The 18,926-nt window shown below is 41.4% G+C and overlaps 1 protein-coding gene across 5 annotated transcripts in view; it reads right to left on the reverse strand.

The window, feature by feature from the left end:
- The window catches only part of dlgap2a (discs, large (Drosophila) homolog-associated protein 2a), a 150,821-nt gene that overhangs the window by 72,843 nt on the left and 59,052 nt on the right, over positions 1-18,926 (reverse strand). The window contains exon 7 of one of the 5 annotated variants that reach the window (XR_006845364.1): positions 3,130-3,534. The exons of the other annotated variants lie outside the window; for them this stretch is intronic. The gene's annotated coding sequence lies outside the window, so the exon portion shown is untranslated. Of the gene's footprint in view, positions 1-3,129; positions 3,535-18,926 lie in introns of those variants that run through there. 5 annotated transcript variants of the gene reach the window in all.

An 18,926-nucleotide genomic window follows, 5' to 3' on the forward strand; every position in this document is an offset into this window, starting at 1 on the left:
AAATGAAAAATGCATTGATTTATGACTGCATGTGTCCATCATTTTTATTATTCACATTAGGAATGAACAAGAATTTTAAGGATATAACAGGCTTCACATGCATCATGCATTTTCACGTAAACATGACTGATAGGTTGCTATTTTCATCTATTAGTCGACTCTTACTATTCCCATGCAAGCATAAGAGCAAACATAAAAGTACTGTAAGTCTCAAAAACTAAATCAATATATGGAGGTTAGTGTTAATGGAATATCAGTTTTCCCAGGAGCCAACAGAGTGCAGTAGGCCTCCAAGATTAATTTAATCAAACAAGTTTATTGAATGGGTTCGTTTTTCAGAGACACTGGGCATAATGAACAGAGTGACGATGAAAATGAGCGTTATGTCCTCAGGCCTCCATCTCCACAATGTCTCCAAAACAGCTGCCATGTGTCAGTGTTTGTCTCTCTTCCCTGACGTAGCGGCGGCCAAAAGAGGCCATGTTGTTTTTTAATGCGGAGGCTTTCCTTCATCTAATCACGGCTAATTAGAGGCTTAATTAGAACAACAGCAACCTTGGACTCATGACTTGTCTTTTTTCTTTTTTTGGTGAAACACAGTGAGCTCTTTTGAAGGTTCAAATCTCTTCGTAAACGGTCACACAAACATAACAAAACATGCCCATAAACGCTCAAAACATTTAAGAGCTGCTTTTTCACACTCTCTTCCTCAGACGACCTTGCTCCTGGGCAGAGTGCAGGAGGGACAGCTTGGCAGAGCAGCTGATGAATGAAAGAGCTCTTTTAAGGGCTTGTTGTCACTGTCAGTCTGTGCAGGTTGTAAAGTGTCACAGCCTCACCGTCCTCCCAACATTTAACTGCCAGCCAGTTCTTCTTTGGGCACTGAGGTTGCATTTGGCTCAAAAGTCCTCAGTGCTCCTTCAGAACACCTCTTCTATTTCTATTTCTCTTTCTTCATTAATACTTAAGTGTAGGTCAGAAAATCCTCCCATGGTTCAGTTTCTATTGCTATCAGGCCACACTGAATGCTCACATCACAAACTCTGAAGACAATTCCACTGAGGAAAGCTGTTATTGTCACTATGCATGAGCAATTGCATTGTGATGTAACTTTATTTGGATTTCTGTTCTCAAGTGCTTTTTTAAGGTTGGTTGCAGTTGGGGCCTGAGCGGCTGAACCACACACAAACGGTCTGGCCAGCAGTGCAATGGTGGACAGCTGAAGCCTGAAGACAATTTACTGGTTTAATTAGTCTTTTTTACTCCCCACTCCCTACAGTATAATTCCACAGAGTCAAAGCAATTGGCTCTATTAGTTTGTCCTGGCTGCTTAAATTTAAAGCACTCTTGAACTTCCCCGTGTGGAGCCCATATTGATCTTGGTCGGGCTAATTTTACAGTGTCGGAACTGTTCTTGGGTAATTCTCATTAGCTTTCCAATTGGAAGTATGAAAGCAACTGTCAGCTTAACTCATTATGCTTCTGCATTTGAGGATAAGGGGGAAGAATTCGATGCTAATTTGAGTCACTATGGACTATGGAGTCAAAGAGTTCTACATTTGGCAGCTTTTAATCTGTGTCTGTTATCTAATGAGAAATGAGCCTTTAGCCATGTTAGCAGCTCCACGAGGTTCTATTTGGGCATAACAGTGCTAAAAACTAAATATTAACAGGACCATATTGTCCTAATTAGCACAAAACACAAATACAGGTACAGGTGTGGTTTATCATAAAGTTGTTTAAACTCATTCCGAGGGCAACAAAAATTTCTGATGTAAATGATGTAACAAATTTCATAAAAATCCATCCAATAGTATATTAGCGCGACAACCCAAGAGTATTTGTTTTTCTAACAAAACTAATTTAACACCAGGATAAAAAGCAAGATATTATAGCCCTGTCTGTTTGAAAGTTTTGAGTGTATTTCACCTCTAATCGCACACATCAGTCATGCTGCTGAGTGGGGTCAGACGTGTGTTTTATTGTAAAAAGACACAACAGTGATGTCACAGCGTCCTAGAGTCCAGCTTTACATCACTGCAGCTGGATGAGAAGTTAAACCATCTAAGGTTAGCATGAAAGGATTTAATTCATTCTCTCTGTTAATAACCAATTGAAATACTAAAGGTCCAAAAAGTGTGTTTGAAATAAAAATCATTGTCCATCCTATGAGCAAACAAGATTCATCCAATGTCCCTGTTTTGAGGTGAAACCATGGCCAATTGGAGAGGGTTTTCCATTTATGCTACCCACAATACTGACAATGTTTCCAAGCAACTGTCTAGACAACTATCTCATATAAGGTTATACAAGGAGAAATTACAGAGAAGGTGCAGAGAAAAAGAAAGAGGAAAATTGATTGACTTTGGGGAGGAGAAACAAGTTACAGAACTGTTGTATCTAAATCAAGCCAAGTACTGAGTCTAGTTTATCAATACTGCTTTTAACCATACTTCATGAGAGAAAACTCATCTGTACAAAACAATCTATATCCAAAGACATTAGAGATTATTTAAAATGTTGGTCTGTTTTAGGATGCCAGTCTCAGTTACCATGCTTCAAAAGTACAGAAAGGCTGGACACACTGAGCTCCTGTTGGCTGTGAGTAAACTAACACAGATATTCACAGGGGTCTGTGGTGTCCCTTGGTATCGACCCATCTCCAAACATGGCATACATGGAGAGCAAATGCTTCGCCTTGATCTGATAATGTATTCATCCATAATTAAAGCCTTCATTTCCATATCAGCGCAGCTTGCTCACACCTTCCCCATTGGCTGATCTCTCCTTTTACCCTGACTCTTTCTCTCACTTTATCTTTCCCCAGTTCATGTGATGTATGAGATATACAGGTGCTAATTAGCTAGTGCTAAGACTGTTCTTGGATTTTTAACAAGAATGCTGCGTCTCTGAGAAAGCACAGAAGGCTATATAAAGCAAGGTGAGATGGAGCGTGAAGTGTGTACAGTGTGCTAACACAGGTGCGACAGAATAAAAACTTTATTTAGGGAGTTTGTGTATTTCTCAGTGACCTGGGATTTGCTGCGAGGAACAGCCCATAAGCTGTGTTTGTTTGCTCTAAGGTGGGCAGTGTACAGATTGAGAGACACAAGTCAAATAAACATCTGTTTATTGTGACTGGGTCAATAGGTGGTCAATAAAGGGAAGTACACAGTAATGTACAGCTCACAAAGTTGTGCACTGGCACAGATGAACTAACATGATTGTGTAGTTACCGGCATGACCGCCCACAGATAAACTCACTTGCACAGTTATACTCGAGCAAATCATAAGAACAGCACACACCCTCAGCTTCCAGCCTCATCTATGCGGACAATCACCAATTTCAGTTTACTTTCCCCTCGACTGGCTCAATCCATCTTCAGCGGGGCCCCCTGCGCACATGCAGCCTCCCCCTGATGCTGATCTTGCACTTCTCAGAGGAGACGTGGTGCTGAGCGCAGGGTTGGAGGAGAACTCATCAGCCTGGCAGTATTAGCTCTGCTTGCCTCTTCAGGGGCTAATTACACTGCACTGTCACACACACACACACACACACACACAGTTTGCTGCTGCACACACATTATGCACTGTTATGTACAAACTTGGTTGTAAGCATGGATGTCCACAACACTCATTAGTACTGCCAATATTAATGAATCAATAGGGTATGACGCTTAAAGGAATCATTCGACAGTTTGGGGATATACTCTTTTTTAGCAGAGGAGATGGTTGATAGCCCCCTCACGTCTGTCTATAAATGTGAAGTTAGCTTAGCCTTGCATAAAGACTGAAAGTCCCAGGAAATAGCTAGCCTGACTCTGTAATAAGGTAAAAAAAAGGACACCTTCCAGCACTTTGAAAGCTCCCTAAATAACACATTTAATCTAGTTTGTTTGTGTTGCACAAAAACCAAAGTGTAAAAATGACAAGATGCTGTTTTATGTTGGGTTGTGTGCTGGATGGACTGCTTCTTGGCTGGGAGCACTAACTTCCTGCAGCCTACACTGGTTGTCCAGACAACCACAATCTCATTGTTCTTATGTTTTTTTTTTCTTTTGCACAGATTATCAAAAAGATATAATAATAAGACATAACGTGCTAATTTATTAAAATGTGCTGGGAGGTGGATCTTTTACCAGGCTCTTTCCTCCTGTTCTCCAAACTGAGATGTTAAAAAACAGGAAAGACATTTGGATTTGGCCAAAATTTTGAATCAGTACAATGGAAGCAAAATAAAAACAGTAGAAATACTTATTAAAATTAAATTATAAATCAGAGACCACATCCTGTTATAAGACCTGACAGGAAGTCAACACCTGAACATAGTGTAATAAAAACTTGTTGTCAAAAATATTCAGAATATTCCCTCCTTAGTAGGAAAACAGCAGGCATCGCACATCAAACAGTGAGTGTTTGAAATCAAGCCAGCCATCATTGTGTGTGGATGAAGACGCTGTGAGAACACACAAGGTACATTAAAACAAATGGTTAAAAAAAAAACAAAGAAAGCTTTTAGTCTGCTCCTGTGTTTGTGCGTAGAAGAAGTGGTGGGCGGTTTGGAGTGACGCGAGTGCAGGGATCTAAGCACGACCTTCAGTTACAGACAAACACTGTCATTCTGTGGCGAGTAAAAAGCCATCACATGTCAGGATGCATCCCCTGTCTATTTAGGAAATCTGTGTGAGTGTGTGTGTGTGTGTGTGTATGTGTGCATGGCTCTGAGGGAAGCACATCTTACTGCAGTGAGAGATTTGTAACACGGCTGTCTGGAATATTGCAGCTACTGAGGATTACTAAGGTTTGCAAGTGACTGAGGATAATTCCTGTATAATGAATACATCTGGCACACAAAGACCCTCAACAGAAAGAAAAGGCGGTCTTTGTGTGTGTGTGTGTTTATGATTATGTATTATTTAATACTTCTGATGATGTAATAGTTAATACATATGATATGGGCAGCATCTGTGTACCACATTACCACAGCCACCAAAGGCTTGAGAGAGGTAGCAGAACTTAGATTTTACATTTTATCAAGTTATAAAATACCTTAATTGTTTTAGACACAAAAGTTCTGCTGCTGTTGTTGAACATGAAAAACACTGGTGATTCTTTATCTCACAAACAATCTCTGACTTGGAACAGTGAGCGCTTTAACCACACAGCAGCCAGAAGTTACACTTTGGCCTTTGGGTAATCTCAACAGTAATTATCCACAACTCATATAATCTATTGCTAGCAGCATTTGTAATTTCAACCAGCGCAAGCTAAAATGAGAAACATGCTGTCTGAATGTTTTGCATGTTTGTGTAATAAAAGAGCATTGTCTTTAGGCTGTTCTCTGAAGAGGTCACCACAGTATTATGATCCTTTTCTACAATCTGCATATTTGATTGAGAATTGGCCTTTCTTTTTTTTCTTTTTTTTTTCTTTCCTGGATGCCCTTCCTGACGCAACCCTCCCTAATTTACCCGGGGTGGGGAGCATCCTGGGGTTCAGTGTCTTGTAAAAGCACACTTTGACATGGGGACATGAGAAGGTGGGGTTCAGCAGATAATCTGCTCTAATATGGGTATTTCATGGACTAAACAGCAGATACTGACTAGAAATATGGCTTTGTAATTGTGTTGTTTGCGCTAGCTGCTTATTATGACCCATCTTTAAGTTTATTGTTAGGCGGAGACTTATGGCCATAGTAAATGTGATGGGAGCCAAGAAGGAAGTCAGGTGATGCAGTATAAAGAGCAGCAAAGTCTACACAGGGAGGAAGTGGAGGTGAATCACACCCAAACACACCCAGACTTTCAACAGGGATACTGCTGTTCATGAAACCACAAGTCAGCATTTTAACTTAACTCACATAAGTTAAGGTTTTAAGTTCTTCTTTAAAGTTTAAAGGTGGTTTTTCATTTGTAAGTAAGAGCATGTCTGAAATTACTCATTCATTCATTTCTTATACGTTTAAGTGAGTGGAATCCCTGAGAACTGCAAGAACTATGAGTTAAATCTTTTAAATGTGTATATACTGTGTATGCTGTATATATGAATGCAGCATATGGAATGGCAATTTGCAGTGCCTCCATACATTCCCACCCATGCATATATATGTACGTGTGGCTTTTTTTGTCTGCAAGCATGTCCATGCATGTCCGCTGTGTGCTGATGTACTGAGCATGTGTGGGTGGACACACTGCTCCCACTGTGGGTGCTTGTATGTGAAGCAACAGTTCGTTTCTCAGTTTGTTTTCCATGTTAATCTCTGAGCCCCACACACAACAGCCTGACTGTGATCATACAAGGCAAAAACCAGTCAGAGGGAGGATGGGAGGAATAGCTTTGAGTAGAAGTAGGAAAGGGCAGGTTGGTTTAAAAAATGGATGACGTAAAACATTCTAGTGCTTTTCCATCAACCTCAAGGGCCCTTGGTCAGATTTATAGGTGGTTCTTCTTACCTCCTGGGAGGTGAGGGGAGCTGAGAGGAAGAAGGATATAAATATTTTAGGGAGGAAGAGAGGACTGAACATACAGTATAAGTCCGAGACTGTATTTAAGTGATTTGCTACTTCTAAGAAGAAGATAGGTGGACAAATGGAAGGCCAAAGAGAAAGAGAGAGTTGTGCACGCAGAAGTAGACAAAGTGACTTGTGCAGAGAGGATATTGATGGTCTCCTTCACGCCCCGGCAGGCCTCTGTCTTTCCAGAGCATCTTTCAGGAGCGTTTGGCTCCGTCAATGAGCATATCGACACCTGCAGAGCGGGGCGGGGTTGTGGACATCAATGATACGTCCCTCACTCCCCACCCCTCATCCCCCATCCCCGCTGCCCGCCTACACGTCTTCTTCGCCCATTTCATCCTCCCATCGTCATTTCCTCTTAACTCCCGTTAACTTGTGTTCATATCAGAGGTGAAAACTGTTGTCTTGTCTCTTTTGATTGCAAAGAAAGTGTGAATGAGTATTTATAACTGTCCACAGTGCATCCAAGGTCAGCACATGTCAGATTGTGACAAAAATGTGAGAGGACTTGGTGGGGTTTGAGATCATAAAATTGATACTGGCAGGTTCAAAAAGATTCAAAGCCTTTTATTTATAATCAGAGTTCTTAATTCCTGGGTGATACACTGGTGTCGGTTTTGGGCTGCCGTCATTTCACATTTAATTTAAACCAGTTAAAGTTGCAGTTTGTGTGGCATTTTAACTTGAATCTCAGAGAAAAATGTCAGTCGCATCTGCACCCGTCACTCACTGCGCATTAGATTGCCAACAACTTTTACAAGAATCGTGTCACATCATGACACAAAATATGGAGGAGCAGACCGAGATAGAGTGTTTCACAACAACAGATGGGAGCAGAAGAGAGAGAGAAAAAAACATGTTTATTGTCTTCCTCAAACCTTAAAAAGGAAAGATTTTAAAACAGATACCAAGATGCTCAACGGAATTAGCTGCTCTGCTGACCGAAATAAAGCTGAATTGATGCCAAATCCAGTATCACTGTTTGCTTTTTTTTGGTGACTCATCATTTGAAAATGAAAATCACTTGTTTCTATAAATACCACTTCGACAGGCAAAAATCATTGTTGGGGTGGGGGGCAGATGTCTAATAACTGTTATTACTATAAATCAATAAATGTGATAATTGTCAAGCTTCATTGCAGCTCAATGCCTGCAACATCTGCATGGCTCGGTGTTCAATAACAGCAGACCAAGAAGCAGAAAGGAAAGTTTGTCAAGCATGAAAGTAATCAGCAAGGTCAGTGACAGTGGTACTGGGGCTACTGTCTATTATTCTTATTCATTCAGACATTTTAGCTTTGCAGATACAAAGCAAACAAGACACCCAGAAAGGACAAAGTGGGAGAAGGGGGAAAACACAAAGACAGGAAAGCAATATGTGGTGTGTGTGTGTCTTTGTGTGTGTTTGTGCATGTGGTTTTCTGCAGGCATGTACTTTTTTTTTTGCCTCTTTAAACTCGGGGAAAATATGACTCTATTTGTTTCCAATGGAGATTTCCTTGTTTCAGTAATTTTCAATTATGGAACAAGGCAAAGCAGTGCAATGCAAATCACTACATTTGCATCAAGCAAATGAGACTTGATTGAAGTGAATAATTTGGATTGAATTGCAAACTCATCTCATGGCACAGGCAGTGTCTGTCAACTGTTTGTGGAAAAATCTCATTTTTAGGCCCAGCATTTGACAAATTTGACTCATTAAGATGAATGTTTGTGCCGAATATTTTTGGCCTAAGTGATGGTGACAAAATCAAATATCACAATTAGTAATAATAATCATTTTACCAATCAAAATGTGCCCATAGCCCCAAGTATTAATAAACTAAAGTGATTGTGTGAGGCTGTTCTAATATTGTGTCCGTTTTGCTGCTATTAAGTCACACACCAGAGTATTGGACAAATTTAAAATTTTGACCTGATTAGTGGTGCTGGACGAAATGTCAGGGGACCACCGAAATAACTGCACTAAAACACATAAATGTCAACCTGACGATGCTGTGAGATGATCAAAGTCAGCAAGATACGTCATCAGGGAACCACAAGCGTGTGATATGTGGTGTATTGGTGCCACCTCATCAAAGAGATACAGTATTTCACGGGTTAAGTCACAACTTTGACCTGCTGGTGTCACCACAGGAATGTCAGAGGATCACTGACGTCACTGGAGTCCTAGAGAACCATGAATACAAAGTTTCACGGCAATCCATTAAAAAGTATCAACTGAGTGGTACTGGAGGAAAAGTCACTGAAACACCAAACGTACATCAAACTGCCACACCAAAGGCACCAAGTACTGTCATGTACCAAAAGCTGCCCTCAAACATCTAGCCAGATTCATAATGTTGCTTATTCTAAGATTTTGGAGCTTTAATTATCATGTATTTGACTAAAGGCGTTCATATATTTATTTAAATCTAACACATCTGTTCTACAGCGACATTTGCTAAGATTAGACCACATTAGCCCTCACAAGATACTGGTTATTACTGACCAAGTAGGAATGAAGCAGGAAAACCTCTGAGTCAATTGAAAATTTTATTTCTACTCGGAAAGCAGAAGACAGAAGTGTGTGTGTGTGCATGTATGTATGTGTGTGTGTCTGATTCAGAAGCAATGGCACAGTGTCACCGCACTCATCAATCTACTCGCTCTCCCTCAGGATGATGTCATTGGCACCGAGCCTGGCTGGTGGCCCACTGGACTGAGGGGACCAACTCTCATTATCTCCCGTCCAGATTTATAGAGCCACTGTGCTCATATTTTACACTGAGGGACATGACGGGGACAGAGGGAGGGACGGAGGGGGAGGCCGAGAGGGAGGGGGAGAGATGAAGAGACAGAGAGAGTGGGAGCGACAGAGTATTCACAAATAAATCACCCCACCTGACTATTCACTCTTAAAAGAAAACTCTTCTGGCTATCAGCACTCTCAGCAACATCAGATATCAAAGTATATGTGTGTGTATGTGTGTGTGTGTGCTGTGGTATTCACCAGACAGCAAAACAACTCACTTGTAAACACAGTGGAAACATCAGAAGTAAAGACAAGATATTGGATTTTTGCCAGTTTCTCTGATGACTTAAAACTTACAGAGTTTGAGCAGATGAGTTGTGAGTCATCGCATCCAATGACACGCACACACATGCACATAATTCACGCAATCATGTGTTCACTGATTCACAAGCCCACTGTCTCGCCAATCTGACCACGACAAGAGAAGCTCCCAACAGCCAAACTCCCCTTGTGCTGGATGAAGATGTAACCAATAACTTGGCTTAGTTGGAAACACCCTCGTCACCCGCCCATCGCCAAACTGTCTCTCTCTCTCTCCATGTCACCATAATGTCACAACATTGTTCCACATGATCAGGTGACTGTGTAACAATGAAAGATTGGCACCCTGCATCTCCACACAGCAGATTACAGCAGCTACACACCTGCTGTCTTTGGCGCAGACGTCTACGCCTGGGAACGGTACACGGTGCAGATGTAGGAGTGTATGTGCTTGTGTGTGTATGTGTGTGTGTACTTTATGAGTACTGTCCAGGGTATTGCATTATGCTCCATCTCCTGGAATGGGCCTAATGGGCTGTGAGGAGAAGCAGACGAAGCAGGCCCAGAGGCGGCGTACAATGTGTCTAACACCTGGTCAGCCATGTCACTGGTCGGCCATATTGGATCTGTGCCGGGCCCTTCTGTCTGTTTGTTAACTAGTTGAAAGCATTCTGGAGAATATCTGGGGTGACTTTGCTGATGGCAAATTCTTAAAGCAAAACAAGAGCCTGCGGTCATGCAAACTGTTGTTTGTTACAAAGTGTATTAAACAAATCATAAAAAAATCTTTTGATTGATGAGTGCTTGTTATTCATTAGATTGTAGTACCAGTCCGTACAACGTATTTGATGATCACTTAAAGTGTTCTTAAGCATGCATGCTGTCCAACAGGATTTTAACATATTTTGCTCAAGATCTAAAAACCTTTAGCTCAGTTTGACAGACGGTTATCTTTCCACAGCTCAGTATAGAAAACACATTCCATATTTGACAACTTTGAAACCACAATATCAACATCCAACAGATCCATCCATCCATTTGCTATATTGCTTAACTGTGCTGGGTCCTGGGGGGGGGGGGCAATGAGGGCAATGTCGAGTAACCTAACCAACCTCGAGTTAACCTAATGTGCATGTGCAAGGAGGAAACTGTAGTATCTGAAGAAAACCCACGCAGGCAGTGGGAAAACATCTCCACACAAAGAAGGGCCCTAGATCCCTCTTGCTGTGAAGCAGCAGTGCTAGCCACTGCACCACTGTGCTGCCCCCCAGCAGCAACATTACTTGCCAAAAAGGCAAACAGTGTGACATATGTGTAGTGAGGCGGAACGTGGGAATATGCAGGTCTGGGGTAGTAGATAGGTTCACATCCTGTCACAGTCCAACTAATAATATTTTGGAGTTTTTTTTTCTTTTATCTCAACCACAATCTTGACTACCATACCTAAAATGTTTAATTTGCTTACAGGCACTGTTGAAATACACTGAACATAACAGAATCATCCAGTATCATTTTCTGGCAATGGGGTTCTGTTTTCAACATGCTACTTGACTTAACATCTGTAATGACTCATCACAAACGTAGAAAATTGTAATTTCAATATAATACCAACTGATGACTAGGAACCAAAGTCTTGACTAAACTAAGACACTGTGGTGCAGCCCAAAAATACAAGCAACAGCTGATGTGAGAAAATAAAGATATGAGTGTCTCTAAAGACCAACTATGAAAGAAAATATACTCAACATACATCTTGAGTATAGACACAAATCAACTGGACTACAGATAATATCCGTGTAGTGAGCACCAGATCAGCACTTCAGGCAGGTGGAAAAGCGGAAATAAGAGCCTGGAATTAGGAAGCCTCACACCCACACATATAAATCATGCTTGATGGTCCAGACAGAGGTGTTTGCTTTAACCATATTGCATGTGTAAGGATGTGTTTGCACACACCGACGCCTGGTGAATGAATATAAACACTATCACTCTGTTCACTGGGCTTCCCCTGCAGCACGCCGTTAGCTCCACTGACCTGCTATCGTCACACTGCCTGCAACCACCTCCCGCCTTCTGTCCCTCGCTGTCACTGGACCTTGAATCTGTGTCACAGCAGCTTGATGGAAAGACAATATAACTACCGTCCTCCACAGGATATGTCCGTTAGATGCTGCAGACCTGGCTTACCGGGGTAAATGCTTACAGTTTCAAAAACCAGAGGTCTGCCAGAAGGCTGACACACGCTCGGCCCATCTGCATCCGTTTTATGCAGCAGAACAACATGTAGCAGAAGTCTTTCTTTATAAATATGTGTCACACGTGATGGCGACGTTATGGTAACAAATTTAATTACGTTCAATTTGTCAAATTTCCACCACATCAGAAAGTAAATACTGAACACTATGTTTCAGTGCCATGACCAAATCATACTAGTTAGTCAGTATGTCACCAGGCTCTTCAGCTGTTTGACAGGAAGCCAATCACCCCTCACCCTTGTTATGTACTGCCTGAAAAAATTGGATTTCAGTGAGCTCGAGACAATCGTCTGAAATTAACAGACACACAAAGCAGAAAACAACAGATGACGGACACGCCACAGGTTTGCGACAGGAGGGGACTGTAAAATCTGTAAAGTCAGCTTTTTCTGAGAGAGCATATGAACTGTGTCACGTATGGTTCATTTAAAATCAATCTAAAATTATAATAGAAAGAATGTGCTGCCATATTGAAATAACCTCAATCATGCTTTTTTAAAAATTAATTTTTGTCCTCGTTTTAAAGTTTTTTTATGTGTCTTTTGTGGCTGCCATTGCACCTGCTAAGGGACAGCTGTTGAAAATTAGCGTGTACATTTACAGAAATGTCTATTAATGTGCACTGTCCCTGTAACTTTAAATAAAAAAATAAATAGTGATTACTTTAAAAACTCCTTAATGTTAAGGCTGTACAATGCGACAATTTATAATGGAGGAATTCTTCAGAGATTCTCCTTGTCCCTCTGTAGCCTAGCAACCACAATACAGCTCTTATTTTGCTCCGCAGTGTCGTACGTTACAGGGAGGATAACACTACCACAGCCGTGGAATGGGAGTACAGGAAAAGAAAAAAACAGCAGCATGCTTGAGAAATGAGGAATGACGTGAGAAAAGAGGAAAAATGCAGAAGAGGTGAGAGGCTGAAATAGGAATCAGAATTTGGTTTATTGCAAAGCAGATTTTCACATGCAAGAATTTTGCATCGGTACATTTGTGCATAACAATAAACACAGTATGAGAAAAAGATGAATAAAGAAAGATGAAAGCAAGAACTGCAAGTCAAGAAGAAATAGAAAATATAAAACTAACAGTAACACATGAAAAGAAACATATGATAGACAATAAAAATGAAACCCCTAGCCTTTCATCACACATACACATACACTAAAAGTCAGTGTAGTTATCTGATTACAGACATACATACATTGTCGCTCGCCCATATTTGCAGACATCCCGTTGCCATGACAATGGGTAAGGAGGAGGTGTTTGTGGAGTCTCCTTCCTGTGTGCAGAGTGTTTTCCCTCACACTCTCTTACTTAGAGCAGACACATAAGCATAGAGATAATCCATCTCCAACAAGACTGATTTAATGTGGCCCACTTCCATTCCAGATAGGAAGATGTCCATGGAGGGAGCCTTGCACTCTTCACTCTTTACTCGCTGTTCAACCCCCAGCCCTCTCTAGGATCTGCTGATTATGCTTGAAGTCAGGGGTTGAAGCATGGGGAAAGGTTTATCTCTGACAAAAAGATGAATATTACATGATGCGCGGTCATCCTCGATAGAAACGCCTGTGAGTCGTGCGGCCGTAGCAGGACTGTATTTGCAAATGCGATAAATATTACATTGATGGCCTCTTTTATGTCCTCTTTACGACTTCATGGCCCTGGCCATCTATCAGAGCATGTTATTTCGTTCAACTGCAGATATTAAATCATTCACTTATTCATGCGGTCATTTATTTGGTTTCATCTCGTCGATTTGAACAAAGTGTGGGCTCATCCTGAGGAGTGGTAGGTGAATGATAAATGGGGGAATGGCATGCTAATGCAGAGTCTGCGCTATAAAATTCTGTTACTGTTCCCTCAATAAGCACTGTGGATAGTCGCTAGTGGTGTGCAACCAGGCTTGGATTCCCAGATAACACATAAATACTAGCATATATTAACATTTGTCCACATTTGTCTAAGGTAGACATATAAGGAAGCATGTAAACATTCATCCGTCAACATCTGTAGGAGGCTGACACGCCTTCTGTACAAATATATTCAATGCATGCATTTGAATAGTGACAGTCCATTGTTTCAGTTCCTTAATGTAGTGAGACAGAATGACTTCTGGAGTATATTAGTCCTGACCTTATATTCAGAGTGCCCGGGTTAGCAAGCTCTAACTAGCAGGCCGACAGCACAGGAGTCTATCAGAGCTGTCTTTAAGTAGCCATGACTAAGTGGTAGCTGGAACCGGATGGGGCCAGCTCAGGTTTTAGGGGACTCTGCACTCTCGACTCTACAGAGGGTACGAACAGCTGACAACCTGTAGCAAGTAAATCCCTCAGCTAAAACACAGGCTCTCATGCCAGAATTTAACTTAAACTGTAAATTCCAGCCATGCATCAGACAGGAAGCTACCAGGCTGCACCTGCATTCACTAACTGAACTAACACAACTGGCCTGCTCCAGCTTTTAGGTGGGTAAGCTGGGAGCTGTGACCACCTGAGGGTGTGTTCACACTATCCCTTCTTTATTTTAAAATGCCATGTTTTCACTTTCAAGTAAACAGGGAGTGGCTGAAGGGTGTCTGAAGGGAGGCTGGTTTTATAAATAGAATTGTGCCTTATTTGTAAAGCACAGGGTTGGACATCCTTTTTGGACGGTGACACACAGGACCAAGTGAATCAACCAAGAGATGGCTGATGGGTTTCACTAAAAGTAACTGATCTGTTGCTTGACCTATTGGTCAGGCAGTCACTCAGCTTATATTTTCCATGGCAATACAATTTGACATTTAACCAATAACAGAAACTATAAAATGGCAAAAACCTTTAATAATCAATAAATTATTTAGGTTCAAGTTTATTTTTAGGAGCACAATGTAATAGACGTGCGCAAGAAGCAGCAAAGTGATTAAGTAATTTCCAGTTTCTCACATGTAGGAATTTACTTCATTTCTATGCCTTCATTTTAAATTACATAAATGTTGAATAGTTTGATTCCTGACTGGGGCCTTTCTGTGTAGCGTTCACAATGCTCGTGTGGGTTTCCCCGCTACCAAAACACAGGTCACGTTAATTCTCTGGTCAGTGCTCTTGACCAAAGAATCACTTAGATGATTCTTCTTCAGAAGTGCAATTCCAACATCTTATTTGCACTGAATTTGCAATCGATTGAAAATGCATAGTGTATCTTCAAATAAAAATGTATAACAGTATGAACAAATTCTGACCGGACTGCTCACTGACTTGCTCAAATTGATCGCTTGCTGGTATTAGTGTTTTATAAACAAAAAAAGGATATTGATGTGACACTGCAATATGTAACCAGAAAGAAAACATGTACTGTTTTTGTATTTTTACTCGGTTTTTAAATGGAGTCATATTAAAGAGAAAATGAGGATAGGTTTTGAGTTATGGTTACTGGAGTGGGCTTAGTGAGTGAAAATGATGAGCTGATTAAAAATGAGCAGGTGAAAAGACAGAAACAGATGAAAGTGTCAGAAGCATTTCCTCCTTGTGCTTGAAACAAGAGAGAATTAGACAGAGGAACAGAACTCCGACGGACTCACATGCTTAGTTTCTCTAACATGATTTGTGACACTCAATAACAGGTGGTGAATCTGGTAAAAAATGGATTTGCATCAGCGTTTTACAGATGATTCGCTTTTAGGTTCACCTTTAGTGGCTCAGACATCAATTTCACTGGGAGAAAGATAAAAAATGTTGAGTCTCGTCTCCATTAGTCAGCCGTCCCTTTGGAGACAGCAGGATGAGATTGATGGCGTGGCGAGAATAAACAGCTGGAACTTATGGGTGCGGTCTGTCTGTGTCATGGCCAGCCTTGAACTCCCAAGGATAAAAGTTGAGTCACGACTTGGCTGGTTAAGGCCAAAAACATGAAGCGATACACCAGTCTGCTATCTAATTTACAGTGCAACAAAATAAAGAAATTAACAAACTTTATTTACTTTCTAACAGCTCTATTTGAGTGTAAAACCTCAAAATGCAGTATTGATGTGTGACTATGCACAGGATTTAACCAAAGAGCTGGTCTGAATAAGAAAATACAGACATGAGAATATTATCGTGTGGCTGCGGCACAGAGACATGGAGTCTAAATCATCGTGACAGAGCTGTGCGGAATAACTCCTTCCGATCAAAGAACACTCAGGGGACAAGCACGCTTCACTTAGGCGTCATTTGCATTTTTCCCCACAATGTTGGTGATTTACGCTCCTCAGATAAAAGCCATCATACACTGGCAGTCTCTAGCCCAGGGTGATTTAATTAATGGTAAGCACATCACCTCCCATATGTGGAACATGGCTGAGAGTTTGCTTGTCGATCAGCATCTGCCGCCCCTCCAACAAAATATGATTCCAATCAATGCTGTAATGGCTTAGAAGCCCTGGAACTAATCAGCCTGGCAGGAGCCACAACAGCAATGGCAGGAATGATGGAACAGTTTTTGTATTTGTGCTCATGGGGAATTATTTATGTTCTATGGGTCTAAACAAATCCAGTAATCTGATCAAGGATGTTTCTATTATAAGAACTGAACAGTGTTTACCAATGCTCTGGACAAGACGGCTTACACATGAATAATAAATAATGATAAAAATGCCTGTTTTAAGAACAAATAGTACAGAACTGACAGCACAGGAAGATGCAGGGATTATGGTGTGTGTGTGTGTGTGTGTTTGTCTGTGAAATTTGGATCCTCACAAACCCTGCAGGATGGTGGCACATCTAAAAAAAAATTAATATAGACAAGATGGTCCTGAAACAATACACTTTCTTTAATATCTTCTAATAGCCAGCTACTTAGGCCTAAGGAGCAGATCAACAATGAAAAAAGACATCCTGGTGATGGGATCACAACCTCATGGAAGCCCAGATTATTCAGACTGGCACAGCGTAATGAAATTCAATCTTGTCTGCGCTCTATTCATTAGGAAAAGCAGGAGTGATGTGCACAGAGATAACTACCCATATAGGTGCTTGAACTCTCAGTCTTCATGGTAATTCTACAGCAAGTAGCGGTGAACATTATCATTTAAAATGCTTCAATATAGATTCCAAACAACGTCTGAGTATTATCGACAAGATGTGGCAGGCCCTAAATGTTCTAGTTGCCAGCCTGAATGATATCATAAGCGCAAGTTTCTAAATGCCCGGTGGACACATTCAAAGCTTGCTTCATATGCCGCCTTATGAAAAAAAGACCAATGCCCATCTGTACAGTGCATCTGTTCCCTGAAATCACTCACAGACAGTCCAGAAAGCTGACACTGCGATCCCCATTGTCACTGACAGAGCTGGTTTACTCTTGCAGTTGGCGGCCAAACTGAGATCCCTCCTCGTCTCACAACTCTTAGATGACACTGAAAGTTGTCTTGTTTGTAGCCAGCGGATCCAGATCCAGTTCTCTGAGTTCATGTCTGGGAAGGTGGGCTCCAAAAACAGTTACCTGGAGGCATACAACAGCCAAACTGGCACTGAGGAGGAGCTGGACATCTGGGGTCAGTGCAGATATACCTGCTAACTTTAAAACCTGAACTTCCTCTAACGATTTAGTTTACTTTCAGGCAGCCTAGCCCTTGTGTGTACTTCATGTGTTACTTTTACACTGGAGTCTCAATTTGGGAAACATCCATCCATCCATCCATCCATTTTCTATACCGCTTATCCATCAGGGTCGCAGGGGGGCTGGAGCCTATCCCAGCTGACGACGGGCAGGAGGCGAGGTACACCCTGGACTGGTTGTCAGTCAAAACTTGGGAAACAGACTTTAAAAAAATCTTTGGATTGTACAGCACACATAATATTTTTTAATCCATCTGATTAGATGCATCCTTGAGGGTTCTGGAAACATCTTATTATTAAACATATTATTAAATGACCCTCTGCATTTCTCAAAGATCACTGACATTTACTTTTCATAAACAAAAGGATGCTTAGCTCTGTGACTTGAATTTAATAGCAATATACAAGAGGCACAAATCAGGGCTTGTTGGGCGTTTTTTTCTCCACCAGCAACCTGAGTCACTTTCTCACACTAACTGCACCTTCACACCTAAGAGCTGCACAGTGCACAGGACTCAACTCAGTACCTCATCAGCAAAAAGTAAACCCTGCCTCTCTAACTTTAAAGCTGTCAGAAGCCATTTTTTATTGGACTGTAGGTATTCTGTTGACAGATCGCATGATAGCAAGATACAGCTGTGATTGTATTTAACTGGAACGGTGATTAATGATCTGAGTTTGCTAATCTATAGTCCTGTCTGTAGGTGTTAATGTCAGACATGTGCTTCTCAGTGGGTACCACAGCGGCACCACCTGGCCTAATGACCCTGCCTCTTACTAGTCAGCAGGTCTCTGGCTCGACCTGCTGCAGATCAGCTGTGGGGAGGAGGGGGGGTTATGTGTTACCCCAACACTCAACCAAAGAAGGTGTTAAATCGCCACCACATCATTGCAAAGGCGTCACATTTCAAGGGAGCCCATATGGAGAGCGTGTAAATGTGAAAATTATGTTTAAAAGGCTTAGTACTACACAAGTTGATGGGGTGACCATGTTTTTTAAAGCACATGTCTTGTAGTTATTCCTCAACTGAATTGTTGGGCACGTTATGTTTGGAACCACACTCACGCCACAATCGTTTGATTACAATTTGGCAATGTGTCATGGACTTGTCACATTGATGATTTAGCTGTGGCTATTAATAGGAGCTGTGGGGGAGTGGGTGTAATTGCATTCTTGTGAAGACTGACTGTGTAATGTGGTGAGCAATATAAGTAGATGGCAGCGAAGTGACTCACATATTCTACACTTCTGTGGCTTGTGGCAGGACATTTGGTAACTTCATAGACACAGTGATCAACAACACTCCTTCTCTTGGTTATCTAATCTGAAAGGTCTTTGAGGTCTTTACACTGTGGAGGAGGTCCGTCTGAAGTGCCAAAAATTAAAGTTGAGACTTCTGGTCATATTCAGGACCTACTTCAGCAAAGTATCTATAAAGGAATGTACTCACTTACTCTAGTGACATAAAGTCTAATTATTTTAAGCCCACTCCCACTGCTTCCATAACACAACAACCCT

This window comes from Scatophagus argus, chromosome 15 (genome assembly GCF_020382885.2).
Source record: "Scatophagus argus isolate fScaArg1 chromosome 15, fScaArg1.pri, whole genome shotgun sequence".
In the NCBI taxonomy this organism is placed as follows: Eukaryota; Metazoa; Chordata; class Actinopteri; family Scatophagidae; genus Scatophagus; species Scatophagus argus.